The sequence below is a fragment of the Chiloscyllium punctatum genome, chromosome 29 (assembly GCF_047496795.1).
Source record: "Chiloscyllium punctatum isolate Juve2018m chromosome 29, sChiPun1.3, whole genome shotgun sequence".
NCBI lineage: Eukaryota > Metazoa > Chordata > Chondrichthyes > Orectolobiformes > Hemiscylliidae > Chiloscyllium > Chiloscyllium punctatum.
The window spans coordinates 27,177,872-27,200,422 of NC_092767.1; the positions used below are offsets into that span (position 1 = coordinate 27,177,872).

Sequence of the window (22,551 nt, forward strand, 5' to 3'; positions counted from 1 at the left end):
ATTGATCCTAAAAAAAAACTCATCACCTGCAGGTAAATGTATTGCATTGTTCTTGTTTTGCTTAAGTTCACCCGCCCCCCCCCCAACCCGCCTCCCGAACATCCAAATTTCACGATAGTTCGACAAATGTTTGGAAACTGATTCGTGTTGGAAGTTGATGGCTTTTTGTGTCTCGACATATAATTTATTCAATTAGACATCTTGAAGTTACTTCGGATTCTTCACAGTTGAAAATTTACTTTCGATTGAATGCAAAGCTCAAGCTCCACGAAATCCAAATTCTGCAAAGGAATTAATGACTTTTAGAAGAGTCAACGCTGTAAGCAGTATTCGAACCTGCGCAGAGAAACCCCATTGGATTTCAAATCCAACGCCTTAACCTCTCGGCCATCACAGCTGCATCCAGATTGCCACTTTTCATAGTAAAAGAACTGAATTCATGAAATACATAAATTGTCTGAAGAACAAATTGTCAAGACCCAAAGATGTCGCCAAATCCTTTGCAGAGACCCAGACGAACGTTACCTTAGCAGATTGACAGGCTTTCACCGCAAACTAGATGCTGACACAGCTGAAGTTGTGGGAATGGTTCTTCATTGAATTATAGAGTCACGGATGTACACCACACGAAGTGAGGATCATTGTCTCACTGCGTCCGATCGATTTTGACTCAATTGCTCGTCATCTGGTGCCAAAGTATATATGCTGTTAAATTTTAATATTCATCGAAATATGGTATTAGAAATATTGATGCTAAGTCCATAAACACTAGCTACATTCGTAAAAAAAAATCGGAATTAGAAAGAATGCAGAACCAATTTAAAGAAATGGATCCAGCAACTAATCCGTAAGTTCTGACATCAGGTAATGAACTTGTGAGCACAAGAGAGGAAGATTGACCGAAGATTTGGAACTTGAAATCGTCTTGACGGAATTATTTGCAAAGTTTTTGCGATTGTTCTGGAGTCATCAAGTCCTTGAACAATACAACATGGAAAGTGGCCCTTCTTTCCAACTTGACCATGGTGCAGAGTTATCCTAAATTAATAGGTCCCATTTGCCAACAGTTGGCCCACAACGCTCTAAGCCTTGTTACTGATATATCCATCCAGATGCCATTAAATGTTACAGTTGTACCAGTCTCCAACAATTTCTCTGGCAGCTCATTCTGGACACGACTGAAAAAGTTGTCCCCGACGTCCCTTTTAAATCCTAACCAACTAATTTTAAAACAATGTTTTCTAAATTTTGACTTCCTCACCAGCAGGAAAACACCTTGATGAGTCAACCTATCCATGTCCCTCATGATTTAATAAATAGCAACGATTTGACTTTATCACACTTGTGAGGAGGGAAATGTGTGGAAATTATTATCGAAGGTTTGAAGTAGAAAGTCTGATGTACAGATTTTTGGAATTGCATCTTGGAGAAGTGTTTAATAAGTCAATGAAGTCTAGTAGCAGTTGTAGAAGTCTGTTGTGAAAGCTGCAGAAGGATTTCAGAGCACGAGAACAAAGCATTATTTCCAATGTATTGTGGCTCAGTTCAACCACACTTGGAATACAGTATGAGGAATTATAATCCTCAATTTAGGAAAGATACTAATGCCATATGAGGAATACCACGAATGGTGATTAGCCTTGATATCATGGATGAACATTAGTCCTGTGAATTGAAATTGGGCAAATCCGGTCTGTTTTTAACAGTTTCAAAACAAGAGAGGTAATCTCATTTAGAGTTGCAAAATATTTGAAGAGATAAACCGGATGGTGCAATTAAATGTTGTTCCCTCATTGGTGAATCGAGAAGCAGGAGAGGACAATTTTAAAATGAAGCATTGTGAATTATGACCAGGATGAGAACTATTGATTTTTGTCTTAGCCTTGAGAAGTCTCGCTATTCAGCACTACAGTGAGCCTTGGATATTTGGTCTTTGAATGCATCACTATCAGCCTGACCCGCCGACACTTCCTGCATCACTATAGACCTGACCCCTCGCACTTACCGCCTTAATATCAGTGTGAACCCCTCAAACTTACTGCATCACTATCCATCTGGCGTCCTCACAATTACTGCGCCACTTTCACTTGGAGACCCTCATTTTGACTGCGTCACTGTCAGCCTGACTGCCAAACACTTACTTTGTCACTATCAGTCACGCCCTTAAACTTCCTATGTTACTATTACCCTGACTCCTGACACTTACTGTGTCACTATCAGCCTGACTCCATCACACTTATTATGTAAGTACCAGACTGACGTCTCACACTTACCGTGTCACTACAACACTGCTTCCTCAAACTTACTATGTCACTATCACCTTGACCCTCTCACATTTACTGCACCACAATCACACTGACCACCTCACACCTACTGCTTCACTATGAGCATCGACACTCACACTGACAGCGTCACTAACAGCCTGACCCCCTCATGCTTACTGCGTTGGTATCTCTCTGATCCCCTCAGGATTACTGCATCACAATCATTCTGACCCCCTCATACTTAATGCGTCACTATCCCTCTGGCACCCTCATACTTTGTGCATCACTCACACCCTGACACATGCGCACCTACTGCATCCCTATCAGCCAAACCCCACTCACTAACAGCGTCACTCTCTCTCTAACCTGCTCACACTTAATGCATCACCATCACCTTGACATTCTCTCACTTAGTGCATCAATATCAGCCTGACCCCCTCACGCTTACTGCATCACTACCAGCCTGATCCCTTCAAATGTACTGTGTCACTATCAGACTGACCTTCTCATACTTACAGCATCATAATCGCCTTGACCCCGCAAACTTAGTGCGTCCAGATCACACTGAACCTTTCACTCTTCTTGCGTCACGTTCAGCCAGACCCTGCACACTATCACTCTGACCTCCTCATACTTGCTGCATCACTCTAACTCTATCCCACTCACACCGTGTGTGTCACTATCACCCTGACAATTCATACTCACTGCACCACTATTATCCTGACTCCATCACAATTAGTATATCATTATCAGCCTGACCTCTTACACTTACTGTGTCACTCTCAACCTGTCCCCTCACATTTCCTGTGTCACTCTCAAACTGACACCCTCAAAGTGTCTGCGTCACTGTCACCCCGAACACGTCACACTTACTGCATGGGTGTCTACCTGAAACCTCACGCTTATTGCATCACTATCATCCTGAGCGGCTCACACTTACTGCGTCACTAGCACACATTACTGCATCACTATTAGCCTGACCCGCTCACATGTTTTGCGTCACCACTACCCTGAACCCCCTCACAATTGCTGTGTCGCTATTAGCCTAACCCCCTCACTATCATGCTTATCAAGCTCATAATTACAGCATCACTATCAACCTGAACCCCTAACACTTTTTCTGTCATTATCACCCTGACCCTCTCACATGTAATGCGTCACTGTCACACTGAGACACTCACATTTTCTGTGTCATTATCAGCCTGACCCGCCGGCACACAGCGTCACTATCAACCTAACCCCTCACATTCGCATGCCTCAATATCAGCGTGAACCCCTCACACTTACTGCATCACTGTCCATCTGCCATCCTCACACTTACTGCACCAGTTTCATCTTGACATCCTCATTTTTACTGCGTCACCATCAGCCTGACAGCCAAACACATATTGCGTCACTATCAGTGACGCCCTTGCACTTCCTACGTTAATATCACCCTCACTTCTAAAACCTACTGCGTCACTATCAGCCTGACTCCATCACACTTTTTGTGTCAGTACCAGATTGACGCCTCACGCTTACCATGTTACTAAAACTCTGCCCCATCACACTGACTGCGTCACTATCAGCCTGACCCCTCAGACGTATTGCATCAATATCACCCTGACCCACTCACACTTTTTGTATCAGTTTCAGTCTGACGCCTCACACTTACTGTATAACTAAAACTCTCCCCCCTCACAATGACTGTGTCATTCTCAGCCTGACCCCTTCATACTTACTGTGTCAATATCAGTCTGACATCTCAGACTTACTGTGTCACTCTCACTCTGATCTCTCTCATTTACTTCGTCACTCTCACTCTGACCTCCTCACATTTATTGCATCACTATCACCCTGACCCACTCACACAGTCTTTGCCATTTTATTGCGTCCCCATCAGCCTAACCGCCACACACTTATTCCGTCACTTTCAATCACGCCCTCACGCTTCAATGTTACTATCACCCTGAATCCTTACAATTATTGTGTCATTATCAGGCTGACCCCTCACACTTACTGTGTCACTATCAGCCTGACTCCATCACATTTATTGTGTCAGTATCAGACTGACGCCTCACACTTATCTTGTCACTAAAACACTGCCCGGTCACATTGACTGTGTCACTATCAGCCTGACCACCTCACACTTACTGCAACACTATCGCAATGCCCCTCTCTCACTTACGACTTCATTTACACCCTGACAAACCCACACTTGCTGTGGCACTATCACACTGAGGGCCATAAACTTAGTGTCACGTTCATCCTGACCACTTACACTTACTGCGTCACTATCACACTGTTATCTCACACCCACTGTGTCACTATCATCCTGAGCCACTTACACCTATTGCGTCACTATCAAATTTGACCCCAACACACTAACTGCATCAATATCAGCCTGACCATTTCACACATCCTGTGCCACTACCAGGCTGACTCCCTTACACATACTGCGTCACTATTAGGCTGACCCACTCATGCTCACTGCGTCACTATCACCCTGACTCCCCACTCTTACTGCGTCAAGAGCATTGTGCCCCCATACACTTACAGCATAACTATCATCCTGACAACGTTACACTTACTGTGTCAAGATCAGCCTGATGCCCTCAAACTTAATGCGTCACTATCAGCTTCAACACTCACATTTACGGCGTCACTTCTAGCACTACCCCTGCACACTTACTACATCCCTAACTGCCTTACCCCCTCGCATTTACTTCATCAATATCAGCCTGAGACACTCACACTTACAGCTTTATGACAACCTGGCCCTATGAGTGCATCTACATCACTGTCACCCTGACCCCTTGCCCATACTGCGTCACTATAAGCCTGGCCCCTCAAATGTTCTGCGTCAGTGTCACACTGACATCTCACACTCACTGCGTCAGTATCACCCTGACCTCTCACAATTACTGCATCACTACAACCTGACCTCCTGAAAGCATCTGCGTCACTGTCACCCTGACCCCATCACATTGCCATGTACCATCACAATAACAGTCTGCTTCACGGTCATCCTGACACCTCACACTCACTGGACCACTACCATCCTCCCCCTCATAGTGACCTGTCACTATCATCCAGAGCCGCTCACACTTATTGTGTTCCTATCACTCTGCTCCCAACACACTTACTGCGTCACTATCAGCCTGACACTCGCACACTTCCCGCATCACTATCAGCCTGACCCATCACAATTTCACTGTGTCTATCAGTATGACTCCTCACATTTCCTGGATCTCTATCACCTTGTCACTTAACACTTACTGGCCAGTATTAACCTGACGTCCTCAACCTACGGCATCAATATCAGCCTGAACACTCACACTTACTCTGTCAGAATCACGCCAACCCCCTCACACTCACTGCATCACTATCACACAGTCCCCTCTCACTTCCTGCATTAGGATCACTCTGACTCACTGACACTTACTGCATCACTATCAGCCTGACCCCTCACACATACTGTGACACTATCAGCCTGACCCCACCACACTTGCTGCATCTCTATCAGCCTGACCCCCTCACACTTACTGCATCACTAACAGCCTGACACCTCACACTCACTGCATCACTATTCCCCTAACACCTCACTTTTATTGGCCACTATCTGCCTGACACTCTCAACTTACTGTGTCACTACCAGCCTGAACGCACACACTTACTCCCTCACTATCACCCTGACTGTCTCACACTCACTGCGTCAGACTCTGCCTGACACCATCACACTTACTACGTCACTTTCACCCTCCCATTTTTTGTGTCAGGATCAGCCTGACACAGTAACACTTACTGCATCACTCTCAGCCTGATCTCCTTCCAATTACTGCATACACTATCAGCCTGACCACTCACTCTTACTGTGTCTCCATTGGTCTGATCCCTCAGACTTACTGCATCACTATCACTCTGACCCCCTTCACTGCGTAACTATCGGCCTGATCCACTCACACAGTCTGCATCACTACCACACTGACACCTCACCCTCATTGTGTCACTATCATGGTCACTCCATCAGTCACTGTCAACCTGATCCCCTGTAATGGAAAAGTATCTTTTCTTGTGAAATCTGTGAAAGCATGGTTGAAACAAAGAAGTATGGACCTAACTTTGCAAAAAGACAGAAAAAATGTAAAGTTCAACCTAATTTACAGCTGACTGTCAACGCCAATAATCTATTATATCAGCAGTCAATGAATTAGAAAAAAACAACTCCATGTGTGGAAACGAACTCGACTGATCCATATTCCTGGCTTGAGGTGTGATAAGGCAAGGCGATATATAGTATAAAGGGAATATGTGAAAACCGTCAGGCTCCATTTTATGAGGCGTCTTGCAAATGTGTCGGGTCCATTCTGCAAATTTCAAAAATAAACTTTTTCTTTGCTCTTGGTAGCATTTGCATCGAGTCGATTGAAATTCCACGGCAGTAAACTCGGGGGCTCTTCTGGAACCTGGGACTGGGTAAGATTTTGAAGATTCCCAGGAGGTGTACGCGCCACTGCCTTGAAGGTCTTTCACTTCATCTCGAGCGCTGAATTGGCCCTTTTGAGTGAGAGGACTGGGGATAAGTGGATCAGCCCAGAGTCGCGTTCTGAATCAAATCGGGTCAGGGTAAGAATTGTGGCTGAAGTAATCTGACATAGAGACTTGTTCGAAGAGAATATACGAACCAGGAAGAGGGACCAGTGAACTCTCGCACGGTATTCGAGTAAAACTCAAGGTGAAGGATTGCCGTCTCTAGAGAGTTAAAGTGACAGCAAGATGAACGGTGGTTTGAGACTTGGAGTCACCATGGGCAGCGTTGGAGTCGCCAAAGCTATACCGGTGACGTGGGTTCTTGGTTTGTGAAAACCAAGGCAATGAGGCGGTCATACCCAATGAGAAGGGACCTCCGGGAGGTAAAAGCAAGTTATATTGGCAAAGAGAGGATTATGGTATCCTGAGAGAGCGAGAGAGATAGACAGATAGACAGTTAGAGAGACAGACAGAGAGAATGAACACTTTTCCAATATCCATGAAAATCGGCTCCAGCAAGAGCGAACAAAAAGAGGGTCGACAGACAACTCAGAATGGTCAAGAAAAAATACAATATATGCTTAATAATTATGGCCCAGTTTCTGTATAGCAGTTAAAAATGTAAATCAAGGAATGTGTTTTTCTGGAGGAAGGAAGTTTTAGTAATATTCAGTTGCAAATGCTGAGGTCACCATTGGAGGAGAGAGAGAAGGAAGCGGAAGAAGCAGAGACAGGCCACTATAAATGCCGGACGAAACAGCACAGAAGCGCTTCACAGGAGGATCCCAAGCACTGAGGATGTCACCTAGACAGGGGACAAAACGTTTGCAAGACAAATTCCCAGCTCGGCGAACAGAACCACAACAAAGAGCACCCGAGCTACAAATCTTCTCCCAAACTTTGAACACCTACGGGCGAGAGACGCTAAGACAAGCCAGGAAATGGGAATCCTGTGCCAACCGCCTAAGCGCCACATACAAACAACTCCGGTTCCTGCATGAATGCCAAAAGAATCGAATCCTTCCACCATGTGTCAGATATAGACCACCAGTCAACAATCCACAAGCCAGGGACACAGCCAGACAGAACGGATTCAGGATGATCCAGGTAATGATTACAGACGCTCACAACAGACTACACAAATACAGACAATAAATTGCGCGCCAAAAATCGTTACTTTCAAAAACCATCAATCAGGAATGGACCCGGACCATAGAACAGGCTGTCACCATAGGACAGAACAGGACCACACACCGCAAAAAAAAATACTAAAAGAAAAAATGGCCAAACTAACACACAAAGAAGAGGACACCACAACACACACCTGGGTTAAAAACCTCTCCCTCAGACAGCTCACAGACACGGAAAGAACAATACTGGCCAAGGGACTCAACTACAACCACAGGGATGCCAAGACAGCAGACTTCCTAGCAGCACTAGAATTCACACTCAGGAACAATGGACTGACAGAAGAGACACAACAAACTGTGAGACAAAGTATCGTACCGCTGAAAACAAGAAAAAAACAAACACATAACCTCAACACCAAGGAGAGGGAAACACTAAAATCACTAAGAAACGATAAGAACATAATTATACTACCAGCAGACAAAGGCAGAATGACAGTCATCCTGGACAAAGCAGAGTGCATGCAAAAAGCACAACAACTACTTGCAGATACCAACACCTACCAAAAGTGGGAGTTTGACGCCACCCGACAGCTCACCAACAGGATAAACAACACACTGAGGAATCTACAAAAAACGAAGAGATAACCAGGTCTGACCTACAAAGAATGAAACCTGAAAGCAACAACACCCCCACATTCTATGGACTACCCAAAGTGCACAAACCAGACATCCCACTCAGACCCATAGTATCACTACCAGGGACACCATCACACAAACTGGCCAAAGAACTACAGCAGAAACTGAAACACCTGATCAGCGGATCCAGACAATCTATACAATCGACACAGGAATTCTTGGACATCATCAGAAATAAACACATAGACAAGGAAGAAACTATGGTCTCATTCGATGTAACGGCACTGTTCACCTCCATCGACAAAACACTAGCCAAAGAAACAATAGCCAACCTGCTGGACAGACATAACAGACAACAGGACGTTGAACATATCAACAAAGACGGCATACTTAAACTACTGAACTTGTGCCTCACAACACACTTCACATTCAATAACCAAATATACGAACAAATCAACGGAACACCCATGGGCTCAACGATCTCTGGACTCACAGCAGAAGCAGTAATGCAAAGGTTAGAACAAACAGTCTTACCACAACTTCAACCCAAACTCTGGGTCAGATACGCGGATGACACCTTTGTAATAATTAAAAACACAGAAATAGAGAACACACACCAGATCATCAACGCCACACTCACAGGAATCCGATTCACGAGAGAGGAAGAAAAGGACAACCAACTCCCATTCCTAGACGTGATGGTACAGAGAACACCGAACGGAGAATTCACCACAAAGGTTTACAGGAAAGCCACACACACAGACCAAGTCCGAAACTATGAAAGCAACCACCCCAACACACACAAACGAAGTTGCATCAGGACACTATTCAAAAGGGCCACAACACACTGCAGCACACCAGAGCTACAAAAATAGGAAGTGGAACACTGATACAAGGTATTCGCCAAAAACGGATACCGTCGCATTTTCATCAACAGATGCCTAAGGGAGAGACAACGGAACGAGGACATGCCGCGACACAAAGGACTAGCCACAATACCATACATCAGGAGCATTTCTGAACTGACAGCCAGACTACTGCGACCACTAGGACTCATAACAGCACACAAACCAACAGCCACGCTCAGACAACAACTCACCAGAACAAAGGACCCGATACCCAACATGAGCAAATCTAATGTAGTGTACAAAATCCCATGCAAGGACTGCAGAAAACACTACATCGGACAAACACGAAGACAGTTAACGATCCGTGTACACGAACACCAACTAGCCACGAAACGACACGAACAGCTATCCTTCGTAGCCACACACACAAACGACAAGCAACATGAATTCGCCTGGGACAACACTACCATTATAGGGCAAGCCAAACAGAGAACAGCCAGGGAATTCCCAGAGGCATGGCACTCATCAACAGACTCTATCAACAAACACATCGACCTGGACCCAATATACCGGCCACTGCAGTGGACAGCTCGAACTGACAACCGGAAGTGGCAGAGACAGGCCACTATAAATGCCAGAGGAAACAGCACAGAAGCGCTTCACAGGAGGCTCCCAAGCACTGAGGATGTCACCTAGATAGGGGACGAAACGTTTGCAAGACAAATTCCCAGCTCGGCGAACAGAACCACAACTACCTCTATGTTAGATGTGGAAAGTACACCAGTTGCCTTTTTGGTAGACACATGGCCAGCATATTCACTCCTCAAATCAAGACAGTTCAGAGAGTTGACGCCAATAAAGATGAGTGGAATGTTCCTAAACTCAATGGAGGCATCAGGCATCGTGATATGAGAGAGTTTTACCGCACCCATATTGTGTGAAATCAGTAATGTGTATCCATTCTAATTCTCAATTTTGTTAGTGGAATTCTGTTCTTTACATTTGATGGCTTAGAATCTCACAGTGAGACTGGGGTTGTATTTGCTCAGTACTCCGACGGGCTTGCAGGTAATTCAAAGGGAAGATTCACAAGTGTAAACTGTAAAATACAACCCACCACCCCTGGTGTATGTCTATGAGTGGCTATTAAGCCAGAGAGCAATGAGTTCAGTGAGCAATTCACTCGCCCTGGAAGCAGGTAACCATGTTAATCCTATTAACACCGATTTTTCTTGCGGGAATATGCTGCACTGCACAGCACACATACACCACGATATCCCTGAGGAACCATAAGAGAAGTATTCGTTCAGGAGATTGGTTAAACCAAGTCAGTTGTTATTGTGCGAATTTTATTGAAGGGATGGCAGATGTGCAGTCAGTGTGAACTTATGTAAAGTACCTGCGACGGCAAGTAAGCTCTATATTTCTGATGTGGAAGGCTATGCTCCTCGCGTGTCACTGGCGAAGGTGTCCAGTGACTGGTGGCAGGATTTGGGGCCATGGGGACTAAAGGCATAAAGAACGAAATGTTGGGTGTTCTGGTACGATGTGGGTCTGTGGTTCAATGCAGACGTGTCGACATATAGGAAAAATTTAATTTGTCTAACTCAGGCAACAGAACAGTCGAGGTAACCCCCTCTAGCCCTGAAGAGCCTCGAAGGCTGGCCTGGCGTTTCCCTCAGATAAACCTCTCAGATCCAAGATTAATAACGGTCCCTACTGAATTATGGGTAAAAGGCAAACATGATGTGGGGCATATACGAGGTTATGAACCAATACGAGAAACCACGAAGTCGGAGTATCGTCCTTCCAGAGCACAATACCCGTTAAAACCCGAGGCCATGGACGTAGTTACTCCAGTCTTTCAGTCCTTCCCAAAGGCTAGAGAGATAATCCCCTGTGTAAACTCACCGGTGGAAACTCCCATTTTTCTGATCAAAAAGGCAAAAATTCCAAGTGAACCGGAGGAATGGAGGTTTGTTCAAGACCTGCAGGCAGTCAATAACAGTGTTGTCCCGCGCGCATCAAATGTTCCCAAACCCTATGCTGTATTAGTTCAATTTCCACCCGACAGTAAATGGTTCCCTGCTGTGGATTTAGCAAATACATTCTTTCGTGGAATGGTGCATCCAGATAGTCAATTCTGGTTCACTTTTTCATTCAAAGGGAAATCTTATGAGTTCACACGACTTTGTCAATGTTACTCTGAGTCACCCACCATATATAATGAGGCTCTATGCAGGAATCTGGAGACTTTTGTTTTAACCCCTGGGTCTGCACTTCTGCAATCTGTAGACGATTGCTTAATAGTAGCACCAACAGAGGAACACTTTGAGAAGGATTCCCTTGCGTTGCACGAGGGAAGGTCACAAAGCCAGTCTCGCAAAGCTTCAATTTATGCAACAACAGGTGAAGTTCTTCAGTCACTTAATATCTGAACAAGGGAAGACGAAGGGAAGGTCAAGTCAGAGTGCAAGTAAGTCAGCAAATTCCAAGGCCTCACATGAGGAAACAATTGCTATCCTTTTTGGGCATACGCTCCTACTGAAGAACGTTTATCCCACATTACACAAATCTTGAGGTGCCCTGAAGTGACATGGCCCATGGAAAAGGGTAGCAGAACCAAGGTCCGTTGCAATGGATCACAGCGGCCGAGTTGAATTGAAAAAGACGTTTCAAAGTACTCCTCCACTGGGGATTCCGAATCCAAACAAGCCTTCTGTCAAATGGTAGATGAAAAACATGGCTGCATGACATCTGTGTTGTTGCAGGATCATGGGGGAAAATTCAGGCTGGCAACTTACTTTTCGGCTACGCTAGACTTCGTAGCGGCAGGATTGCGTAAATGCCTGCGAGTTGTGGTACACTGAGGGATTTACTTATTACTTCCAGAAATATTGTGAACGATGTGTTATCTGTGCCACAATAATGTGGGGAGGGGTGTACAGATGAGTAATGTAGCACTTCCAAAACCACAAAAACAATTTGAACATTTACAACTGGATTTTACCGAACTCACACCCTGCGAAGGAAAAAGGTATTGTCTGGTAGTAGTTGATATGTTTTCCAAATGGGGGCAAGCGTTCCCCACGGCAAAACAGAATGCCAGTGCCATAACCAAAGCTTTCCTCACTGAAATAATTCCGAGATGGAGCATCGATGAGAGGCTTAGTAGTCTCAAGGTTTGTGAAGGTTTATAGCTCCGGTTGAGGTTTAGGGTGTAGGTTTTTACTCGATGAGCTGTACGTTTGTTACCCAGACGTTTCATTACCTGGCTAGGTAACATCATCAGTGGTGCTCTCCAAGTAAAGTGAAGATGTTGTCTCCTGCTTTCTATTTATATGTTTGTTATGGATGGGGTTCCTGGGGTTGTGGTGATATCATTTCCGATTCGTTTTCTGAGGGGTTGACAGATGGTAAATCGATCTATGTGTTTGATTATGGCGTTGTGATTGGAGTGCGATGCCTCTCGGAATTCTCTGGTCTTTCTGCATATACAGCAAACTGACAATAACTGACCAAATACTTAACTACACCAGCAACCATCCCAACACGCAAAAAGGAAGCTGTATCAGAACACTATTCCAATGAACCACCACACATTTCAGCACAGACGAACTTCGGAAAACAGAGGAGAACCACCTATAAAACGTATTCAAGAAGAACGGATACTTAAAAGATACAGTCCACAGATTCCTCAGGAACAAACCACGACAAGTAGACCTAACACAGCCAGAAACCCTATCGACCTTTCCATACATCAATGAAGTCTCAGAGGTGGCAGCCAGACTATTAAGTCCCCTCGGAATCCCACCAACAGTCTAAACAAAACTAACTAATTTAACAGACCCAGTACAACCTATGGACAAAACCAACGTCATATACAAATTTCCATGCAAGGACTGGCACAAACACTAAGTCGGACAAACAGGAAGAAAGTTAGCCACCAGGATACAGAACACCAGTTGGCCACAAAAAGACATGACCGTCTCTCCCTCATAGCCCTTCACACGGATGAAATTTAAACACCATTTCGACTGGGACAACACATCTATCCTGGGACAGGCTAAGCAAAGATATGCCAGAGAATTCCTTGAGGCCTAGCACTCCAACCACAACGCCATAAAAAAAGACATATATCTAGATAGCATCTATCAACCCCTCATGAAACGAACAGGAAATGGCATCACCACAAACCGCAGGAACCCCATCCTTGGCAAACATATAACTAGAAAGCAGGAGACAACAGCTTCTCTTCACTTGGCGTTCGTCACTGATGATGTTACCGAGAACATACAACATAGAAAAATACAGCGCAGTACAGGCCCTTTGGCCCTCGATGTTGCGCCGATCCAAGCCAACTTAACCTACACTAGCCCACTAACCTCCATATGCAAGGTAATGAAACGTCTAGATATCAAACCTAAAACTCAGCGAGCAAACCTACACTCTAGGCTTAGTAGTGACAGTGGGACACCATTTGTCCAAAATGCCCTACAGCAGATTAGTGAGTATTTGGGAATAAACATGGGATAACACTGTGCCTACCACCAAACGAGCGGTAGGGCAGCGGAAAGAGAAAATTCTACATTTAAAAATATATTGAGGAAATGCTGTGAGAAACTAGGGATGACATGGACAAAGGCACTTCCAATTGTGCTAATGTGTATGAGATCTAGGAGGAGAGGGAGAGCTAACCTTAGCCCATTTGAAATTTTGTTTGGTAGGCCGTCAAACACAGGAATTGCACCGAGACGTAAGGAAAGCCAGATAACAGGCCACTGTGAGGATGAGGTGTTGTGTTACTGCATGAAACTCTCTACACTTCTGTCCCAAATACAGAATCAACTGAAGACAGCACTACTCCAATCAGCAGAAGGGAAGATGTACGATCTATAACCTGGAGCCTGAATGGTGGTGAAATACTTCAGGAGGGAAAACAGGAAGGCGATGAGGTGGCTGGGACCGTTTCAAGTACCCCTTACAGCACAGACAGCTGTTAAGGTCGCCGGAACAGCCACGATGATGCACGCGAGCCCTTACAAACATGCAGGAGGGACTGAGGAGACATCGCACAACACCAAAACCAATTTAGAGCAAGTATTTATTAGAAGACTTAAGCAAGTGTGGGGCTGCCCCAGTTCACACTGTTAGCAAGCGTCCTGGTAGGACAATTCATAAGGGCAGGGGCGTCTGGGATGCAGCAGCTGACGGTAATCTTAACTGATAGGACGAAGTGGATCTTCACATGCGACCCATAGCCGTTCAGTAACAAGGACGACAATAAATTGGATAATTAAGATTTATGCAGGGATCCCTGCCACGCCGGTAACTGGCATTTAGTAATAGCCACCACGGCAAAAGGGGCACCTGACATGGGAAATAGATATTCTATGATCACAGTAAGGCTCAGAAGAGCAATGAGGGAGTCCCGTGGTGTGGAATAGATAGATCCTTCTCTGACATCGATAGACAGGTGAATATAGTGGTGCAGTCGCCCCGCTCCCGCCCTCCGAGATGCAGTGCAGAATGTACTACAGACGATAGGAGCAGTGGGGCATGGCAACCAGATCATGGACCTAACCCCAAGCCGGGCAAAGGGCATTAATGACACACCCGAACCCGAAGGGAGACGGCCGTGGTGAGAAAGCGAATTTAAAGCAGGAGGGGAATTTGCCTGCTGGATATAAATGTCATAAATGCGACGCCAGTAGGTTGGGAGCTGCGAAGGGTCATTGTTAGATGTGAAGGGAACAGAGCATGTGCTGTGGTTATAAGACAAAAAGCTAGATTAGACGTTGGCTACACTTTTGGACATGTTTGCACACAGCCCAAAGGTAGACTGCCCAGCAAATTACTGAGAGCCTGGCGAGAAATGCCAGCTGTCTGCTTCCACGGGAGGCGACTAGCCTGACCATGATAGTGGGGGGCAATTTGGGCAAATCTCGTGTCACCTCCCGAACTCCAGGCTAATTACAGCCCCAAGCTTGACACGGTCCCGACCACAGCATTCCAGATAGTGGATTGCAGGGGAGAAACGTGTATTTGCACCAATCGGGGGAGACTCCTTTTGGGTATCTCACAGTGTACCTTGATGCTGTACTTGAACAATGACTCTTGTACAGCAACATACACGAATGATACGACCATAAACATTGCTTGTTCCTTTATCAATGTTCACACTATGAGCGGCATGGTTGCACAGTGGTTAGCATTGCTGCCTCACAGTGCCAGAGACCCCGGTTTAATTCCCGCCTCAGGCGACTGACAGTTTGCAGTTTGCACATTCTCCCTGTGTCTGCGTGAGTTTCCTCCCACAGTCACCAGATGTGCAGGTAGAGTGAATGGGCCATGCTAAATTGCCTGTAGTGTTAGGTGTTAGGTAAATGTATGGGTGGGTTGCGCTTCGGCTTGTGTGTGTGGACTTGTTGGGCGGAAAAGCCTGTTTCCACACTGTAAGGAATCTAATCTAATCAAATTGGCAGGTATAATATGGGCGGGTGGCGAGAAAGGGTACCACCACTCCCCCGCGGAGAAAGGGGTGCTGCTACACCGCGATACTGTCCACCAACACAGCAGTGTTCGCCCTAAAAGGCAGCAATTGCAGAACTCGAAGGGGCATCCCTCTGCATTGGAATGGGGACACACTCGCAGAACATCCTCACATATGGTCTATTCGCAAATGAGACAGAGGAAGGCCGAGCACTCATTAACACTGAGTTATTGCCGGTTAGGAAGCAGTGACACAAAATCGATTAGTACGAGACATCCTGATGGCCGAGAGAGGGGGTGTCTGCAAAACGTTAGGTACCTCATGCTTTATTAATGTTCCTGATGAGTCCCAAGATATTACTGGTTTAATAAATGGTATGAAGGCAGCTAAATGACCGCCTCCAAGTGCAGATAACTCCTCCTCCCGATGGCTCACGCCCCTTATGGAGGATGGGGGTAATGGACCCTTATCGTTCTACGAGTTGTAGGACTGGTCTTACTCATACTGCTTTGAATAACACCCTAGTTGTGTACCTGCCGACACCACTTGCTTATGAATGCAGTAGGATACGAAATGTTAAACTGTCAGTGGCCCCAAAGAAGGAATCCGATTGCTTGTCCGCACCCTACAGCGATGTTGACGAATGTGACGTGTGAAGATGGGCTGTGTATCAGGCAAACCAGGGAAATGGAAAAACCACCACAAAGCTTTGTTCGAGTTAAGTGGTGTCTGAGGAAATGCCTGGTGTTCATAAATTATTTTTGATGTATAACAATCTGGCTTTTTATTTGGTTGTTGTCCTTGTTGTAAAATGACAAAAATTTTAAAAATGCAATGGAAAATTGACAAAATTAACATTTACTGTGAAATCTGTCAGAGAATGTTTTGCAAAATTTAATACTTCGCTGAAATATGCAAACACTTTGCTGAATTCTGCGTCGAGGTGTCAGCTTGTCTTTGTGGAACTTTGCAAACATTTCACCTGGCCTTGCGAGCAGCCGAGTTCAGAAAAAAGCTTCGGAAAACATAAAGACAATTATGTCCAAGGCATGGGAATGAGAAGATATGAGCTCGAATGTTTCCCAACACTTGTCCTTGAGCATGTGATAAGAATAGTAGAACACGAATATGTGAAGTTTGTTTACAGCCCTGACATAAGTCACTTTTGCCAAGTATATTGGCCGCTCTGCATGCAGAGGTTGAAAAAAAAGCCTTTCCTTTGCTCTTGCGAGCAGTTGATTCGAGTCGATTAAATTTCCACGACAGGTGTCAGGGTGTCAGGCAGTGGGAGAATTGTTGGGTATCAGTAAATGGGAGAATTGTTGCACAGTGCCATTACATTGGAAAATTAGTACAAATTGCCTATTCATTAAAGAATTTTAGCAGAACACCTCTCAATGGGAGAATAGGGGAAGGGCATCATTGAGAAGGAACAATTTTGCAAGCAGCAGTAAAGTCGAGATTCGAGTCCGCCCACCAAGAAATGAAAAAAAAACTTTGGAGCAGGGAAGCCAATACGTGGAGGAAGTGTATCAGGAAACAACGCAATGGGACAATTGACGCAGGGCATCAATAATGGGAGAGTTGGTGCCGATGTCACGAAAGTAGAGAATTGGTGGAAGACGTGGGAGAACTGGTGCTGAATAATATTAAATGTGGTGAAGGTGCAGTTGCTGATGAAAAGAAGATTCGTGCACGATTCGAAAATGGGAGAATGGTGCACGGAAGTGAAGCTGTGTTTGGGACAATTGTTGCACGAACCATAAAATGGAAAAAATTGTACAGTGGAACTTTAACAGCGAATTGGGGTATGGCACCACTATCTCAGAGAGTCAGAGTCGCGTTCCCCAGACTGGGAGAAGTTGGTTTGGATATCAATGAACATGAGAATTGTTTCAGGGCAATATTGAATTCGAGAATTGGTGTGGGGTGCTTAAAACATGCAGAGTTGGAACAGAGCATAGTTAAATGGGAGAACACGGGCAGGAATCAGTAAGTCGGAGAAATGCTGTAAAGTGCAGGAAAGTGGCCATTCGATGCAGGGCCAAATTAATGAAAAAACCTTGAGCAGTAAACCATTATGTGGAAGATGTTTGTCAGGAAACAGCAAAACAGGAGAGTTGGGGCAAGGCAATACTCAGTGGGAGAGTTTCTTCAGTTCATGACGAAAGGGTGGATTAGTGCAGAATTGGCAATTTGAGAATTTGATGCAGTAAACGCCAAAATTGGAGAATTACAGCAGTGGACCACGACATGGGAGAATCATTGCAGCGACATAGTTAATGGAAGAAGTGGTGCGGAGTGGACCTAAATTAGATATTTGGTTCAAGTCACCATTAAAATGTAGAATTAGAGTAGGGCACTCCTAAATGCGAGATTTGAACTCGGGCATCAGAAAATGAGAGAATCATACTGGGATATGAGGAAATGGCAGAATTAGTATCGTTATATGAAAAAGCAGGAGATTTCAGTGTCGGAGTATGAGGAATTGGGAGAATAAGTATAGGGGTATGAGTAAATGGAGCTGCAACAAGATCTCACGGCTCTTAAACTCAATCCCACTGTTAATGAAAGCCAATAACACTATAGGCTTTCTTAACAACCCTGTCCACCTGGGTGGACATTTTAAGGGATTTATGTACCTGCACACCAAGATCCCGCTGTTCCTCCACATGGCCAAGAATGCTGCCTTTGGTCCTGTACTCAACTTTTGTGTTCGATCTTCCAAAATGCATCAGCTCGCATTTATCCAGTTTGAATTCCATCTACCACCTCTCAGCCCATCTCTGCATCCTGGCAATGTCGTGCTGCACCCTGCAACAGTCCTGTATACTGTCAATGATACCTCCAACCTTTGTGTCCTCTGCAAACCTGCTAACCCATCCTTCAATCTCCTCATCCATGTCATTAATAAAGATTACAACGAGCAGAGGCCCAAGAACAGAGCCCGTGGAACACCGTTCACCACTGACTTCCAGGCAGAATATTTTCCTTCCACAACCACTCGCTGTCTTCTGTCGACCAGCCAATTCTATATCCAGACAACTAAATTTCCCTGTATCCCATTCCTCTTGACATTCTGAACGAGCCTACCATGGGGAATCTTATCAAATGCCTTGCTGAAGTCGAGATACACAACATCCACCGCTCGACCCTCATCAACTTTTCTCGTAACATCTTCAAAGAACTCAATAAGATTCGTGAGGCATGACCTGCCCTCACAAAGCCGTGCTGACTGCATTTAATCAAGCCACGCTCTTCCAGATGTTCATAAATACAATCCCGCAAAATCCTTTCTAACACCTTGCAGATGACAGACGTGAGACTAACTGATCTGTAATTTCCGGGGATTTCCCTATTTCCTTTCTAGAAGAGAGGAATTACATTTGCCTCCCTCCAGTCCTCAGGTACGAATCCGGTGGAGACTAAGAATGCAAAGATCTTCGCAAGTGGCGAAGCAATCACATTACTCACTTCCCATAGCAGCCGAGGTCAAATCTGGTCTGGCCCTGGCGACTTGTTAATATTAATGTTTGTCAAATTTTTCAAAACATCAGCTTCGTCAATCTATCTGTTGCAGCAGGAGTACCTGCTCCTCAATGGTTTCATTCACTACAAGGTCCTTGTCTTTCGTAAAGACAGAAGCAAAAAAACTCATTTAGGGCTTCCCCTAACTCCTTAGGCTCGATACACAAGTTCCCTTTGCTATCCCTGATCGGCCCTATTCTTTCTCTGTTATTCCTCACATATGTGCAAAATGCCTTTAGATTCTCCCTAATCCTTCTTGCCAAGCCGTTTTCCTGCCCCCTCTTGGCTCTCCTCAGACCATTTTTGAGCTCCTTCCTCGCCTGCCTGTAATCCTCTAGAGCTGAGCAAGACCCTAGCTTCCTCCACTTTACGTAAGCTGCCTTCTTTCTTTTGACGAGAAGCTCCTCCGCTCTCGTCATCCAAGGTTCCTTTATCTTACCTCTTCTTGCCTGTCTCAGAGGAACACATTTGCGCATCACTCGCAACAGATGTTCCTTAAACCGTCTCCACATGTCTCTACTGCTCTTTCCATGGAACAATTGCTCCCAGTCCATGCTTCGCAACGCAGTCTGATGGTATCACAGTTTCCTTTTCCCCAATTAAGTATCCTCCCATTGTGCCTGCATCTCTCCTTCTCCATAGCTATGTAGAATGTGAGGCAGTTGTGGTCATTATCACCAAAATGTTCTCCCACCGCAACATCTGAAACCTGCCCCGGCTCATTGCCGAGCACTAAATCCAAAATGTCCTTTCGCTTCCTTGGCCTGTCAACGTACTGTGTTAGGAAACCCTCCTGAACACACATTACAAAAACAGCTCCTTCCAAACCATCTGCTAGAAGGAGGTTCCGATCAATATTGGGAAAGTTAGTCACCCATTACAACTACCCTATTCCATTCACACTTTTCCAAAATCTGCCGACCTATGCTTTCTTCAATCTCCCTGCTTCTATTGGAGGGCCTGTAAAAAAAACCCCTAATGAGGTGATTGCTGTCTTACTGTTCCTACTTTCTACCCATACTGACTCAGTAGGCAGACTCTCCTCGATAATGGTAACTTCTGTAGCTGTGATACCCTCTCTGATTAGCAGTGCTACATCCCATCCTCTTTTTCCCCCCTCCCTATTATTTTTAAATGTTCTAAACCCTGGAACATCCAGCAACCATTCCTACCCCTGAGAAACCCACGTCTCTGTTACGGCCACGACATCATAGCTCTAAGCTCATCACTTTTATTTACATTTTCCCCAGTAGTACAGAGCACAGTAACTCCGTTTTGGGGGAGGGGGCGGGGACGGGGGAATGGTGTCTCAGTGGTTCGCATGGTTGTTTCACAGTACCAGGGGCCCGGATTGGGGACGGGGGAGGGGGAGGGTGCATGGTGTCTCAGTGGTTAGCACGAATGTCTCACTGTACTAGGGCCCCGTTTTGGGCGGGGAGAGGCGGAGGAAGGCATGGTGTCTCAGTGGTTCACACGGCTGTCTCACAGTACTAGGGACCTGGTTTGAGGGGTGGGGGGTGGGGAATTGGGACATGGTGTCTCAGTGGGTAACACAGCTGCTTAAAGTACCAAGGAACCGGTTTGGTGGGAGGGGAGGGGGGCATGGTGTCTCAGTGGTTAACACGGCTGTTCCACAGTACCAGAGACCCGGATTAGCGGGGAGGGGGGCATGGTGTCTCAGTGGTTAACACGGCTGTTCCACAGTACCAGAGATCCGGTTTAGTGGGGAGGGGGCCAAGGTGTCTCAGTGGTTAGCACGGCTGTCTCACAGTTTCAGGGACCCCGTTTGGGAGGGGAGGGGGCGGAGGGCATGATATCTTAGATGTTAGCACGCTGTCTCACAGTACCAGGGACCCGGTTTGTGTGGAGGCAAAAGGGGGCATGGTGTCTCAGTGGTCAGCACGGCTGTCTCACACTACCTGGGACCCGGTTTCGGGGGTATGGGAAGGGTGGCCCGGTGTCTCAGTTGTGAGCACGACTGTCTCACTGTATCAGGGACCCGGCTGGGGGAGAGGGGGAGGGTGGCATGGTGTCTCATTGGTTAGCACAGCTGTCGCACAGTACCGGAGAACTGGTTTGGGGGTGGGGGAGGGGGGCATGGTGTCTCAGTGGATAGCACGCCTGTCTCACAGTACCAGTGATCCGGTTTGGGGGGGAGGGGGAGGAAGGCATGGAGTCTCAGTGGTCAGCACGGCTGTCTCACAGTATTAGGGACCCGGTTTGTGGGGAGGGGGAGGGGGGGCATGATGTCTCAGTGTTTAGTATGGCTGTCGCACAGTTTTAGGAATTTGGTTTGAGGGATGGCGGTGGGGAATTGGGACATGGTGTCTCAGTGGGTAACACGGCTGTCTCAAAGTACCAAGGAACCAGTTTGGTGGGAGGGGAGAGGGGCATGGTGTCTCAGTGGTTAACACAGCTGTTCCACAGTACCAGAGACTCGGTTTAGCGGGGAGGGGGGCATGGTCTCTCAGTGGTTAGCACGGCTGTTTCACAGTACCAGGGACCCGGTTTCGGGGGGATGGGGAGGGGCGCGCAGTGTCTCAGTTATTAGCACGATTGTCTCACAGTATCAGGGACCCAGTTTGGGGGAGAGGGAGAGGGGGCCATGGTGTTTCAGTGGTGAGCACGGCTGTCTCACAGTATCGGGGACCTGGTTTTGGGGGGAGGGGGAGTGGGCATGGTGTCTCAGTTGTTAGCACGATTGTCTCACAGTATCAGGGACCCAGTTTGGGGGAAGGGGGAAGGGGCACGGTGTCTCAGTGGTAATCACGACTGTCTCACAGTACCAAATACCCGGTTTTGGGGGAGGGGGAGGGGGCTTGGTGTCTCAGTGGTGAGCACGGCTGTCTCACAGGACCAGAGACCCGGCTTTGGTGGGAGGGGGAGAGGGGCATGATGTCTCAGTGGTTAGCACGGCTGTCTCACTGTACCAGGGACCCGGATTGTGGGGAGGGGGAGGGGGCCATGGTATCTCAGTGGTTAGCACGGCTGTCTCACAGGACCTGGGGCCCGGTTTGAGGGGAGGGGGAGGGGGGCTGGTGTCTCACTGCCTTTGACATTTTCCAAAACCTTTCTCCAAACACCTTAAAATTATGCTCACTTCGTGCCAACCATTTCCGCCCTGGGAAGAAGTCTCTGGCTAT

The 22,551-nt window shown here is 46.3% G+C and overlaps 1 non-coding gene across 1 annotated transcript; it reads right to left on the minus strand.

Annotated features, from left to right (window-relative positions):
• Nucleotides 1–315: 315 nt before the first annotated feature.
• Nucleotides 316–397, minus strand: trnas-uga (transfer RNA serine (anticodon UGA)). Its single transcript has one exon. It is a non-coding gene; the product is annotated as a tRNA-Ser (tRNA).
• Nucleotides 398–22,551: the final 22,154 nt, after the last annotated feature.